The sequence below is a fragment of the Dermacentor andersoni genome, chromosome 6 (genome assembly GCF_023375885.2).
Source record: "Dermacentor andersoni chromosome 6, qqDerAnde1_hic_scaffold, whole genome shotgun sequence".
Lineage (NCBI taxonomy): Eukaryota > Metazoa > Arthropoda > Arachnida > Ixodida > Ixodidae > Dermacentor > Dermacentor andersoni.
In genome coordinates, this window is record NC_092819.1 from 157,995,837 (window position 1) to 158,010,916 (window position 15,080).

The 15,080-nt window shown below is 44.5% G+C and overlaps 1 long non-coding RNA gene across 5 annotated transcripts in view; it reads right to left on the reverse strand.

The window, feature by feature from the left end:
- The window catches only part of LOC129383518 (uncharacterized), a 46,509-nt gene that overhangs the window by 2,261 nt on the left and 29,168 nt on the right, over positions 1-15,080 (reverse strand). For 3 of the 5 annotated variants that reach the window (XR_011895304.1, XR_011895297.1, XR_011895300.1), the window contains one exon: positions 2,283-2,412. This is a non-coding gene — a long non-coding RNA (uncharacterized lncRNA). Of the gene's footprint in view, positions 1-775; positions 858-2,282; positions 2,413-15,080 lie in introns of all 5 variants that reach the window. The other 2 variants (XR_011895301.1, XR_011895299.1) reach the window with 1 other exon arrangement.

Genomic DNA, 15,080 nt, shown 5'->3' on the forward strand with positions numbered 1-15,080 from the left:
TCCAAAGAAAAGCCTCGTAGTTGAAGAAAATTCGACCTGGTTCGTGCCTCGGACCCGGGACCACCGCCTTTCTGAAGCAGCCACTCTACCATCTGGGCTAACCAGGCAGCTAGCAGATGGCAGGGCGAAGTCGAATTTGTTGACAACTCGATGCAAAGGCAATTTGACTTTGCCCTGCCATCTGCTAGCTGCCTGGTTAGCTCAGATGTTAGAGTGGCTGCCCTGGAAAGGCGGTGATCCCGGATTCGAGTCCTGGACCAGGACGAGCTTTGTAGCGAATTGCCTCACAGTAAATATTCCGATGTTGCGTGCTGGCACATTGTAAGAAAATACTCAAGACTAGCATGTCATATCATAACAGGTTACACTACTCGCACTAACACAATAAATGCACTACACTAGTCATCATGTGGGCCACGAACCTCAAGGTAGCACCGTGGCTGAAAATGAGGAAGTTTGCTGGAAACACCAGTACATTACAGTATTTTACCTATTATTAATCTCCAAAAGCATGATCGTACTATGAAAACTTCATCCTAAGTTTAGTTCTTGAAAAAGAAAAGAAAGAAAATTGAAATGCCAGTAAAACATCAGAAAGCAGTCGTGTATTTAAAACAGTTCTGTAAGCTTGTTTATATGACCTTGCCAGAATACCAACCACACTTACTCGTGCCTGCTAACTATAATTGGTAACAGCGACCTTTAGATTTAGTAAAACGGACTGAACTCCAGTTTTTGTGGAACTCATTTTTTAAAAATGCAATGGAAAGCTTACCGGTCAGTGTATCCAACCATACAGAGGTAACGTGGAAAATGCTGTGGAAAATTCTTGATATAAATTTTTTTTATCTGGGAACCTGCCAGAAACAGTGATAGGTGGGCATAATAGAACTTATACGCTGGCATTGGTGGAAAGCAGACAAGTGCAGCCCTAGATCTAAGGAGGAGGAGGAATAAACTACTTTAGGACAGCAGATTTCAGACCTAGGCCTCTCTACCTAGATGATGGCCTCGAGCCCCTGGACCATGGCGGCATCTTCGGCCTGCTGGATTCGCTTAAGTTGGTCTTCCGGTGCACAACTGAGCTACGCGGTCTTCCACTGCTTTCTGGTCTTGTGTATTTTATTCTGCGTGGGCATCTGAGTATAAGCCTAAACGATATGGTGTAGGTCTGCCCTTTCTTGACAGAATCTACATCAATTCGTGTAAAGGTCCGGGTAGTAGCAGTGGTAGGCCATTGGGTTTGAATATGTATCCGTTTTTAAGAGGCGCCATGCCGTTGCTTGCTGTCTACTTAGCGAGGATTGTGCTGGGAGGAAATGGGCCCTTCCCAATTTATAGTGTTTATAGCTGTAAGAAAGTAATCTTTGTGTAGAGCCAATGCTCTTGCTGTTCATGTTTTCAGAAGTGTTGAAGTATTTCTACAATAATAGGTACATCCTTTTATGGTTTCCCATCCAACTGCTTTCATCATGTACAAGTGAAAGCTTTTTCATTTTATTTAATCAAGCTAACCTGAGTAGTAATGCCAGTAGTGCTATTACTCTAGTGCTGCCAGCCATCTGTGGCACAGTACTGGGGTATTCAGCTGCAAACTCCTGCTCATACAAAAACACTCACGTTCGCCACCATGCAGTGAGGAACATCAGCACTCTGCCCTTCCACTCGTTGCCCTGAAGGCATCGCCGCTTGTTAGTATGAACTTTTTATTTACTTCCTAATATGCATACAATAAAGCAGGAACATATATGTAATATAAAGGCTGCAATATTAAGCAATAAGTATGCTGCTCTTCATAACAGGTGACTTACACAGTGACCTCATAGACTAAATCTCAAGTAAAAAGCTTTCATGGCCAGTTTTTTGCAACTTTCTGTGCCAATTCAAAACTATCATTCCTACTTGAACTACAAACAGCATGCTTGGTTCTATCACTATAAATGGCGGTCTTTTCATTTCCACTAACATCTTGTGACATGTTAAGTAGACGTTAGGAACTTAGGTTGAATAAGCTCATGGTCACCTTAAGCATTGGATTTATCAAAAATTACTTGCGCCTTTGGTGCACAATTCTGCTGCCTTCAATTCTGTTGCGATTCTGACCAAGCTAAAAAAATGACAGAACAACTTCAATGTTACTAAACCATTGTATTCTGGCTATAATACTGTAAGCTGGGTTCGCTTCATACATGACTTCTGATCACAACATTGAAACCACAGACATAACTAGAAAGTCCTGGGTATGTTTCCACAGTCTTCTTTTACAGACGAGGTGTGTTTACCTCCTAGTGTCAACTCCCATTGAAGACCAGCAGTTAGGACACATGGACCTGTGACAGAGAAGCTGCCGGATGGATCTTGGACAGCGATGCTAGCCTGTACTTCCCTATCTTCTCCATTATCCATGGCACCCTGGTATGAAGAGCATGTGTTAGCCATTTATGCTTGAACTACTTTTTCCTGAAAACAGTTAACAAAATGTTTTGCATGGAACAAAGAAGGTATGTCCACCTGCACAAGTAGTGGCTCATAGGGAAGGCTGGCACATAGGCTGGAGGGATCAAGGTAGGACATGTTGATCTGGACTGCACTATTAACTCGAAGTCTATGGTAGCCTGAAAGCAAGAGTGCTTATGCTAATTTTCTGTTTGCCCTACGACATAGAATCCACTGCCTACTTAAAGTACTCGGTAAAGCTGTTGAACAAGTCCAACTTAGGAGGAATTGTAGAAGCCAGGTAACCTGGGAAAGTTGGTATGATTTCACTGAGAGGGAAAATTAATTTGCACCCATTCAAATCTGAACCACTGGAGGCACCACCACCTAAGCCAGAGAACCAGGGGTAGAGAGGCTGGCCAAGACTGCTTTCATCAAAACTCGTAGTAACATGATGGGAAGACGTCTGCCAGCCAATAACCGCTTCAACCAAAACTGTGCAGCATAATGTGGACAAAGCAAGACATAAAAGCTATAGAGACAAGCCCACGATAACTATGCTCATCCCTGTAATGTTGTTTTCCTTATGCTCATCCCTGTAATGTTGTTTTCCTTTTTCGACGATGCATGGCACAGTTTTACTTCAAACTAATGTTTACAAAATGGCCTGATACTGTTTTATTGTGGAGTAACTGTTTATTCCATCACATAGCAAGATCATTACAACAGTTAAGTGAAACGTTTACCTCTGCAAGCAGCAACAAGCTTTCAGCACAAGCTTGCATGGGCTGTGAATATGCACAGAGTAAGTGTACGACATGGCTTGTTGCGTCAGGTGTGCTGTCACATTGGCCAACTGTATGAGGAAGCTGGGAGGTTCCAAGCTTGAGAGTATTAGTTATAGTAATGGAAAGAATGTCATATAGCAATAATTCATTACAATTGAACCTTGTTTTATGAAACAATGATAAATGGAATTATTGCTTAAATAACGGGGTGAATCACCAAGAGAATTACATGTATATGAAACTTCATACATCAAACTTCTTCTGACATTAAATGGATATATTGAACTCCGCAGCATCGGACATTGGGACACATATTAAAGGCTTCACTGCAGTACATCAGCAGAACCTAGGACCTACAAACATAGGACCTACAAATTCTGCATGGGCTAAAGGATAGAACGCGCTGCTCTGAATGTATCTATGTAGTCAAACGCCTTTTTAACAAAGTGCTCGCACCTTCAAAATCCTTCGTTATGCAGGTCACGTTGTGCAAAAGGTTGCGCAGCTCACTGTTCACAATAGCTAAGCACTTTCAACAAAAGAAAATCTTTAACAAGAATTCAAGAAAGACTTAACGAGATAGGCTGATAATTTTTCTCCGCACAATATCCCTGACAGCATGTTCTGCTGTAGCCACCCTATGCTCCATTGAGGTTCCCAGCTTGCTCTCCAACCAAATGCAGGAGCCATGTAAAGCAAAGCCCCCGATTGTCTAGTGCCACTAAGCCTCCCTTGCTGTAAAAATTTTTGGTCGCCTTCATTGACATTCGTGGCCTTTCCATGCATTCGTCAGCCATTGATGCGTTACAACAAGTAGCATACGAGTTGAGTGAACCCTGGAGCAGGGCAACAGGACTAGTAATATCAGCACGCTCTTCAAATACGCTGCTGTTAGCACTAGCGCACAGCCTACCCTGGTGAAATCTTCACAGGGCAGTGGCGGCGCTGGTGTGGCATTCGTTTTATAAACATAAATCAGCCGCCAGGGACGCATAGGTTTCTTTGTTGTACAGGCAAATTCATTGTGGTCTTCACTGTAGAGCTGTTCGACTGTAATCTAGTGCTTATGCTGATGCTACTTGCTGCATGCAGCGGTTCGTTTTCCTCACATGATAGTGTGTGACGCTGTTGTATCTCGGCTTTTGGACTTTAGAACTAGCAAGCATCTAAAACATGCTACATAATAGACACTTTTAGTTTAGTGTACGCTATAAAATAGTGGGTCATCACTGCGCATGCGCAGAACGCTAAACGACCTATCGCGTATAGTGTACGCACTCTATTTCTCAGATTTAGCGTTAGCGTCTTTGCGTGGTTTGCGGAGTTTGCGTGAAACATGGCGGCGGCCCGGCTGCCCACTTCGAATTGAATTTGGCGTTGCTTTTGTAAAATGCACTTTGTTCTTAGCAAATGACTGTGTAAATGGCTTTCGCTTAGTCTCAGGCTGCTTCGACGACAGAGTATTCTGGATAACCGTGTGGTGTTTTTGAGACCGCTTCTCATTTCGAACGAGTCGAAGCCTAATGAAAGAAACAATCGACATGTTAGCACCACCTATACCTACAGTCGGGAGATAGCCGCAATGACGGCACATGGCCTCTGAGATCCGAACATCTCACAGGCCAACTAAACTAAAAAATGTGCGCTGCTTGGCATACGCTATACTATAGCATATAGCGTACGCCAAATTAAAGCTGTCTAATGTGAGACCCATAAGTTAGCTTCATCCCAATACAGTAGTGTTACACATTCAACCACGCACTTAGCATTGTGATGAAGTATACCAACAGTGGGAAAGGGTCAGAGACACTGGACATAGCAATGTTACGCAGTCAAGCATACCATAGCGGTGAAGCATACTGAAAGTGGAAAAAGATAAAATTACATGCAGAATATCCTGTGGGATTTATCTAAATGATGCATAAGCATTTGCTACTGATCACCTACTGTTTTGTCATCATATGCTGCTGTGTTTCATATAATTGCGAGAAATGCCACGAAAAAATCATAAAATGGAGAAGCGCAGTTGCAACACTGAAATGTTAAACTGAGACCATCATGAGTATGAAGCAGAGGCCAGTAGTAGCACTGTTCACTCCTTTTATATCATGGTGCGTTTGGATGATGTTGCTGCTTCGTGGAAGATGAGCATTGGCCAATGCGTGCTGTTCTACGTGACTTAATTGAACAGTGTCAAGTTAGGTAGACGTCATACGTAGATGTGGTCGATGACGCTGCCTCCTCTCAATGCAAACCATTATCAACTGTACACCAGCCGCCGCTGCGTATGGCGCAGCTGCGCAGGCCCGATCTTACAATTTGCTCGCTCATGTGGGCCTTATCTTGAAAGCAACCATCTTACGTGACGGACGGGTTTCCTCATTGGGTAAGCATAGCAACCTCTACGCATTTTGTTTTAAAGTGAAGCTTTCTTTGTCTCTTCCTTTGACTTTCCCACTCCAGCAGCTGCTGTGGGCTGCTGCTGGTGTCGCACACACCACGTCGGGGGGGGGGGGGGGGGGAGGGTGTTCAGTGTGTGTATATACATGACAGGCACAAGTAAAAGAGGAAAGGACATGGGAGAAACTTGTTTTCACCCCACCGCATCGAGTGTGCACAATGCCCTCTGAAGCTCCCTGGCCGTTGTCACATTAGCCACTTGACAGCTGCAATTATCCGTGACTCCCCTCAGAAGCACTGCAGCAACTGCAGTGAGGCTTACGTGTGAGGCGAGAGGGGATGCAGATAGAACTGTAGAGAGGAGACGAAGAAGGAGAAGAGGCAGTTCCCATATAAGACGGGGGAAGCGACTTGAGAAGGCAAGGAAACTCCACTACTATACAACAGCGGTTGCAGGGTGCTTAAGTTCAAGGCACGATACAATACGTTGCTGCTATTTATGAAAAATAAACGCCATGTAAGTATGTCAAGCGGGCAACTCACACAGGGCGTGCAGAAGCAGAGCTGCATTAATTAACGTGCACCGCAGCGTCCAGGAAACACTACAGAAGTGGTTGACTGTGAAATCAACACTTCTGTGCCCGCCGCATTAGCTCTACGGCTATGGCATTACTAGAGGTCATGGATTTGATCCCAATCGCGGGAGCCACATTTCGACGGGGGCAAAATAGAAAACAGATGTGCACTTAGATTTGGGACACATTAAAGAACATCATGGTGTCACGGTGTCAAAATTAATCTGGAGTCTGCCACCATGCCGTGCTTTATTTATTTATTTATTTATTTACCCACAGCGCCACAGTGGCATTACAGTGGGGGGGTTGTACAAAAGAAAAAAATATTACAATGGCAGTCACAATGACAATGCAAACACTTCATTGTCAGTAATATTAACAAGAAATGAAGATAAAGCATTCAATTCTCGAACAGTGTGAGGAAAAAACGACATCTTGAACATATCGGTTCTTGACCTGAATTCACGCACTTTATGGTTATGATCAACCCGCTCGGATCTGTAGTGTGGATGAAAAATGTACTTCTCCCTAGGAATAGCAATCTTATAGTAATATATGTTATGAAAAAATTTAAGCCTTAGCTTTCTTCTTCTGATTGTCGTTTTGGCACGTACAGCCCCATAATCCAATTCGTTTAATACTTCTGCCATAATGTGATGTGCCATGTGAGGAAATGACAATGCTCAACCATCTCAGAGGTTATAAGATATGGTGCACAATAACGCCTCATGCAAACACCTCTCCCTGTGTGTTCTGCCTATTACGCAGACAAACAGCAGTGGTGCACGCAAGGTAACGTTTAACATCAATTCGCCAATCTCGTGTTAGCCTAAACGTTGCAAGAAATTAAGCTTTAGCCGTCAACACTGCTAAATATCATCAGTCAGAGCATCCAGCATGGAAAGCTTCACTTACATCGATTCCCACAGTGTGTGGGATCTGCACAATTTTTTTCTTATTCCTCGTTTTTGTGGGCGTAGCACGAACAGGAAGATGTTCCAATGAGCTCAGTTTTGAAAATATAATATTATATGTGCAATCTCCGATCACTGTAAAAGCACCGAGACCCCTAAGAAGTGTACAGGCAGGGATTTAGAGCTACTTCCGGCAGGGTTGTGGTGATTTGGGCCTTGCTTCGCCCATCTTGCAAGCTCCATATACGAGACTGCAACGCAGCCTTGCACATGTTCCCGACTATACATGCGCACACGCGCCGTCATCTGTCACAGTATGCGCACCGAGACATCTAATAACTCATCTGGCACCCATTCAAAGCTGGTTCTGGCGTTGCTGCAGTGATGGACCACAATACATTGCGGAAGCTCCAGTGCATAACACAACTGCATTGCGGTGAAGCTGAGTCTAGTGCATTGGCATTGAAACTTGTTTAAGAAATCACATTTCCTCAAGCCACAACCAGCATGCGTATTCGTGCTCTTAAACTGCACAAGGGCCATCCATATGCCGACGTGTCGGAATGTTAAGTCAGGTGTAGTTCCGACCAGAATGCGCATATTGTTTGGCACGTCTAGAAAGTGTTCCTAAAGTCACCTCTGCCGCATCACAGTTGAGTTAAGCAGGGAAGCTTATGCAATGTATTGCGTTGAAGCATATTTAAAAGCGAAAAATTGCAATTATGTTGCAGTGGTGATTTAAGCCCCTTGTTTGGGGGGCGATGACTGTGCCCCTCTGGAGGGCACAAAGGAGCGAGGAATCATGGTTGGAGCGTGGCACGAACCCTGGGGATGGCGAAACAGCTTTGATGACCTGCTCTACCGAAACTGCACTGCTCGTTCAGCAGGTGTTAATCAAGAAGCTGCAAAAATGAAACCTAGTAGTCTGGATATTTATTGAGTACAGCAAGGCTTTTGACCGTCTGCGACACAAGATTCTATTAAGAGTTGACTGCCAACGGTGTACACGCAATGGCATATTCTTTCGTTGTGTTCGTATCTGCTTGATTGCAGGCAATGCGTCGTCATCGGAAATAGTATTTCCTCCAACAGGGCAATATTGTTAGGTGTCCCACAGGGCAGCATTTTAGGTCCCCTTCGACATTTACATTAATGACATCATGGATGGGCATACGAGGGTTGATCCAGAAATAAGGTTCCCATCAATTTTAGAAAGAGACAACACTGTTTATTCTCATAGCAATTTACATTATTGGAAAGATGAAACTTACATAATCGCCATCTTTTTCTACGCATTTTTGTATACAGTGCTCCAATTTCTGTATCCCAGCGTCGTAGAAGTCTGCCGCCGACCCATTGATTAAGCGTTTCACCTCTTCGACTTCTTCATCGCTCCGGAAGCGTTGGCCACTCAAATGTTCCTTTAGCTTGGGGAACAAGTGATAATCACTAGGCGCGAGGTCCGGACTGTACGGTGGGTGGGGCGTGACAGTCGAGCCAAAGTTTGTCAAACGTTCCCGGGTTTGACGGGAGACGTCAGGTCGGGTGTTGTCGTGAAGCAGTGTTACAGTGGCTGCCAGTCGTCCTCGCCGGCGGTTCTGGATAGCTTGCCTGAGTTTTCATAGTGTTGCACAATAACTCGCAGAGTTGATTGTTGTCCCACGTTCCATTAAATCGATAAGCAGTACTTCCTTACGATCCCAAAAATCAGTGGCCATGACTTTGCCAGCAGGAGTTTGAACTTCTTTGCGACTGGTGACTCTGGGTGACGCCACTCTTTGGATTTTTGTTTCATATCAGGATTTTTGTTTCATTCGTCTCCCATAAAAATGGAGCCCAACAATCCTTCCTTATCTTCTTGACAATTTTGAAGAAACTGGCCAGCACAGTCAAGGCGTTTCTCCTTGTAGTCTGATGTCAATAGCCGCGGCATCCATTGAGCACAACACTTATGATACTCCAATTTTTCAGTCAAAGCTCTTTCTACTGTACCGTAAGAACTCCCAGGAATCTGAGCAACAAGTTCACAGATGTTGATCCTCCTCTTCTGAAGCACTTTGCATTGGGCCATCTTGATAACCGAAACTGACGGTCTTCCACTCCGTTCATCATCGTGGACTTTCTTTCAACTGGCACTAAACTCCCTGAACCACTTTCGGACGTGTTGAACGGACATGCACTTGTCGCCATACACCTCTGTCAACTGATGATGAATATCCATGGGTGGAGTCACTTTGGCGTGCAAAAAGTGAATTACGGAACGAATCTCGTACTTGGCGGGATCAACAATGGGAACCTCCATATCGGACGGGTGCTGGGCCAAGAATGAGCGGTGCAGCGAGGCAAAGTGCGGCTGGGGGGAATAGAGAGTGGGGGAACAGCCGTGTGCATCAGTGTTGCCAAATTTCACCTCACACCTTCCAGTGTGGCTGGAGCTCTTTGGGAACCTTATTGCTCGATGAACCCTCGCAGAAAGCGAGGCAACAACCATTCTATATGCAGATGATACCAACCTCTTTGTCTCTGGTCTGGAGGCTTGCAATGTCATTCCTAAAGCGAACGCGCTCCTTTCCGCTTCATTGGGATGGTCCAGCCACAACGGCCTCAAAATCATTATTTCTTTCCAGAAAAGTTGAAATTACAAATTTACCAGGCACTATTTGCGTCTCACATTAACTACTGCATGCGTGTGTGGGGCACCACTGTGAACACTAACACACACAAGCTTTTTCTTCAGAAACGTGCACGTCAAATTATTGCCAACGTTCCATACCTCCACGCAACATCACCACTTTTTACCAAATTTAATGCTATCAAACTGCCAGATGTATATGGCCTTCCTTTACTGCATTCATATTTTTTTCCTCTAACAAATTCTCTTCACTTGTAAAGTCACTGTCGGGACTACAGCCAGGATAGATGGATATACATTATTTTATGGATACTTTAGATGGATACTTTAACAACAGACACAAGAAAGACGACAGGACAAGGTGCTGCGCCTTGTCCTATCGTCTTTCTTGTGTCTGTTCTTTTGCGCTAAACAAAGTATTCATGGATTCGCACCAACTAGCCCGCCAGAATAGATGGCTCGTGCCAAAAAGGCTAACAATTTATCTAATGCAATCGCTAACCTGTAATGTTCCTTAACTTCCAAATAAGTATGAAAACCAAGGCATTATTAATGTTCATGTCTTTATCCGGATAGAAACGCGAAATAATTTTTGGTCTAAAATCGTTCGTTACATGATGCCTGTGTGCGGGAACAAATGTATGTATATCCGTAACTGGAGTTACTAATGCGCTGTTCTATCTCTCTCTTTATATATATATGTATATACATATATATATACCGTGTTCATGTTAGTTTCGGTTGAGACATAGAGTTGCACTGTCCACCCTCTTTACTATTTTATAACTGTGCAATTACCATGGTTAAGCACGATCTAATATAGTGTGTAGTATATCACTATATATAATATATGATTATATACATGCTTTATTTTCTTCTAAACTGACTGCTGTGCTGTCAAGGACGTTCAAGCTGTTTGCAACAGCTTCTCGCTTGAAGAACCTCAACAAATTGTAACTTGTTAGAAATAAAGTTCTGGTTATTAGTTGTCTCCGTGCTCGTACTGACAGAAAACTGGAACGCACGTGTATAATTAAGGAACTCGTGCTGTGTCCCCTCACAGTGGCCCCTTTGCATTCGTGGTATACTTCACCGCAGTGTATTACGGCAAAGTTGACTTTAAGGAACCAAAATTGGCAACGCTTCTAGACTCGCCTATTTTTTCATCGCCGCGTCTAGCCATAACTGCTATGGTCTAGCCCCAGGGAGCCCAAACAGAAAACGAAGATAGAAATGAACGATAAAGGTAATCTAAAATGACACAGGAACTAGGCAGCCGCCGTACCTGCAGTTAAATCAAACATTCAAATTTTGACACTTCACGTGCCAAAGCCGAGATCTGATAATGAGTTGGTGTCTGCCATGAAAAAAGGGGTACCTGGCCCATACCGTCGTCCGACTCATTCAATGCTAAGGATGTTGTTGAAGGGAGGAACTTGTTCTCATTAAGAACGAGGAGTAGGGGTCTAGCATGACTGAAATGCACACTGAACCGCCGAAAATGTCTGCTTAAACACACTCTGTCCTTACTAGATCCCTAGGCCAGGGAAAGCTGCCATCCAACCTTCATCCAATCAAAGCATTCAAAGTCGTCGAAGTACCCGCCTTTAAGGGCGAAGGTTAACATACTCTCTTGCACTTTTGTTTCACTGAACACACCGAAACGAGTGGGGCCTCGTGGACAGATGTTGTCACGCTTGACTCAAGCTGGCACGTCTTGGTTCCTGAGCTGACTCTGCAGTTAGCTGCTGAATCTGTCAAACGACCGTGACTTTTACCAGAGTATATGGGGGAACGCCAAAGAACAAACTTTTCCAGGAGTTTTCTTGCTCCAATTGGTCCCTGAAGGTGACAGCGAACCAGCTAACAATCCTGTGCGCCAAACGTGTCTAGCCTTACTGGCTCCGTAGGGCTACTCGAAGGGGGCGTGTTGTTGGCTTCACGAAGCGATTCATTGCAGCGAAGCCAGAAGGTCACTATCCCCGCTGGCCAATCGTAACATCCCCCACCCCTATGCCTCCTGGACTCTTTAGGGTACTTGAACTTTTAAAAAAGAGTTATGGAAGTTACTATGACCGGTATAAACAGCAGCATCGCAGCAACATGGACTGCTGCGGATGGTGGCACCAGGTGTGCTGACGACGTTCTGATCATAAGCTGGTACTGCTCTTTAGTGCCTTATCCGTCCACGTCAAATTATTATGCGCCGCGTGCACCATATCTTGAACACCGTGTTGTCGTAGCTTTGCCTTGAAGAGTGGGCCCATATCGTGAAAGCGATCTGCGAAAGGGGCAGGGTGCGGTGTGTGCTGAGAGATTTGTGAGCGCTGCTTCGATCTTGTGGTAGCAACAGGCAGAACAAAGGTAAAGCCACTCGCTGCTGCATGCTCTATCTATATTGTATGCACTTTTCACTTTGTTGAGTGCTTGAAGGCTGTTCACCTCCGCCGTGGGTCGGCCCAGTATTGCACTATCTCTGGGATCGGCCCACATTTTTATCTTGCATGATGGACGTTGGGTAAGCATAGAAATGCTTACACATTTAAGAAAACTTTAACACCTAGAACCAGCAAATTAGTACCATGCCATTATGTTGCAAATACTTTTATTTGAGTAGGTAGAAAGCCATTGTACACAAATAAAAATTTTGTGGGCTAATGAAAGCAGCTGTGTGCCTAGGCGTCAGAGAGGCAAGAAATTACAACTGCACTAGAACAATTTGCTCTGTCACACAACAAAAGAAGTAAAGGTGAATGTCTTATGTGCATTGCAAATGACATGTGTGCTTGCACAAGTGTATTACACCCGATAACAACGCAAGAAGCTCGACAAGAGACTGCCGCGAGGCTATGAACGGCGTCCAGAAGGAGGTGCCATAGCACAAATGGATGCAAAGATGGCGGTAGTGGGCACGAACAACATTGCTACCATTCCATGCACTCAATTTTGTTGCGAGGTGGTTTGCTGGCCTCTGCAAATAGATATGAGTCGATTAATCAGCTAACTGTAGCTTTAGTTGCTGATACCCAACCGACCTGAAGAAGCAGTGCTGATTAGGGCCAAAGGTCAGGGTAGTGTGCCATGAAATTAGCTTTTGGTGATTGTGATATGGGCTGCAAGCCGTCGCAGAAAGCTTGGCGCTAATATATTGGTACGATTGGCTAATTGGCGATTGGTTCCGAGATCATTCGTACGGGCTTTTGATAACTGATGAAGCAATGCTGTACGAGTCCACAAGATCCACAGCAGATGTGCTTTCCATGTGAAGCTTTCATCACTTTAGCTTGTATACTATTCTACTATATGCAGGGCTCACAAACCATATACGATATTTTCTGGACAATAATTTGAACCTGGCACAAGTAACCTCCCCCTCTTTTCACAAGTCAGCAACTATCACAAGCGTGCACAGAAGTTAGTTCCTGTACTTAAAAGATGACAAAGTGTCATACAGTTCTGAACCACGTGCAAGAACACATGTATGCAATGCAAACTGTGTGCTTTCCAGTGGTCAATGGGTCTTATCTTAGCGCATGCCACTGTGCTTGCTATATATGCTATATTCCTTCACACTTAGGATTTTTCTCTTAATTTTTCTCACATTTTTTATTTCATGCAGTTCTCAGTTATCAGTAAACAGAGCAAGAATGAATTCAGCGCTCTGTACACTGGTGATATCATTCCATTGCTACTGTCCTCATCGCTGCATGCCCTGCATATCCTGTCTGTATTGTCACCACGCAGTTATAATAGGTAACATAATACAGCTGTTATCACCGTTGTCCAGAGTGCAGAAACAGTGCATTACACTGTGTATTAGTGCCTTCTATCAGAGGTACAGCTGTCTCGAGGCTGTTTGGCATCCTGAACTGTTTGCCAATTAGGCAAACCACTGATTACTGCTACAGTCAAAGGTGCTTTTTCTTGGGGGTGGTTCCCTGAGGACTGCGAAAACAAAACATTTAAAAAATCAGGCAGTCCAAAAAAACAATTTATGCATGCCTTTTACTGCCATTTAAAGGGACGTGCTAGTCGAAAACATAAGAATCTAGAACTATGAAACCCCAGCTGTTTACATACTTTTTTATGGTAATTTCAAATACTATATAAATCAGTTTTATAGCAAGTTGCATAGGTTTTGTTCTGTACAAAGACAATGTGTAAAACGTAGGCATTCTTGCCCCCAATTTTTTATCTACACTTCCATAATTGCAGACCAGTGATGGCGCATAATCCTCCAAATCAACTGTAGAATACTGAAATATGTTACCGAAATCGTTATGCACTGTTATGTTTTAAAAAGTGCATATAAGAAGTGTTAAATTAGTACCTGTGAAACCATTTCAAAATGTCTAGACAACCAGTAAGTGTTACTCGAGATTTTATCTTAAGTATATAAGTGATGTTGAAGATCAACCCCTTAGTGGTGGTCAAGACAGTTTAGGATTTCAAGCAGAAAGTTGTCATTCTGGAGCAGTCTAGGAGCAGAAAATTTTTTTTCTACTTCGTGTTCTAAAAGTCTTTTTGGAACACTTGGAGTAGTACAGAAGTAATCTGTAGCCATTTGGTGGAGCTTGTTATTACTGTGCAGTCAGTAAGTGCTGCTCAAGAGTGAAGCAAGACATAAAGCCAATAGCAACCAATTAAGCTTGTCTTCCCAAGGACGGTATACCATGCACATAATGTTGCAAACATCTTTATTTGCGTAGGCAAGGAACTTAATTTTGTACCCGCCCTAGTTACTTAGTGGCTGTGGTGCTGGGCTGCTGAGCACGAGGTCGCGGGATCGAATCCCGGCCACGGCTGCCGCACTTCGATGGGGGCGAAATGCGAAAACACCCGTGTACTTTGTGGGAGATATGTAGGTTTCTCCTCCGTACTCTTGGGACAAAGGAACGACAACACAGTAATGCAAACAGTCACAAGGGCATTTATTGCACCTTTCATAGATCAATGCCTGCTAGCCGAGTTGCTATCCCCAAAACATGCCGATGGGCGCGCGACAAATCTAGAAGTCCGACTTACCGCGACCGCATTGCGAGCGAATATGTTCGCCCCATGCTGGATCCCAACGCCTGGTCGTTCGCGTGTACAGTCACGCGAATGGTGGCACGTTCGAAGGCGGCCACGCGAGATGGTCTCGCAGAAGCATGGTCGGCGCACGCTCGGGCGGCACGTCCGCTCCCGCTCGCTTCCCGAGCCCCAAAGGGCCAGCGCCTTCCTTTCGGCGCCCAAGTAACCTCGCCTGTCGGCGGCGTTAGCAGCGCAACACTAGCGCCATCTCTCGCACTGCGCTTCAACCACTCCGAGCGCCAGGCCACGCGACGGGCGAGGC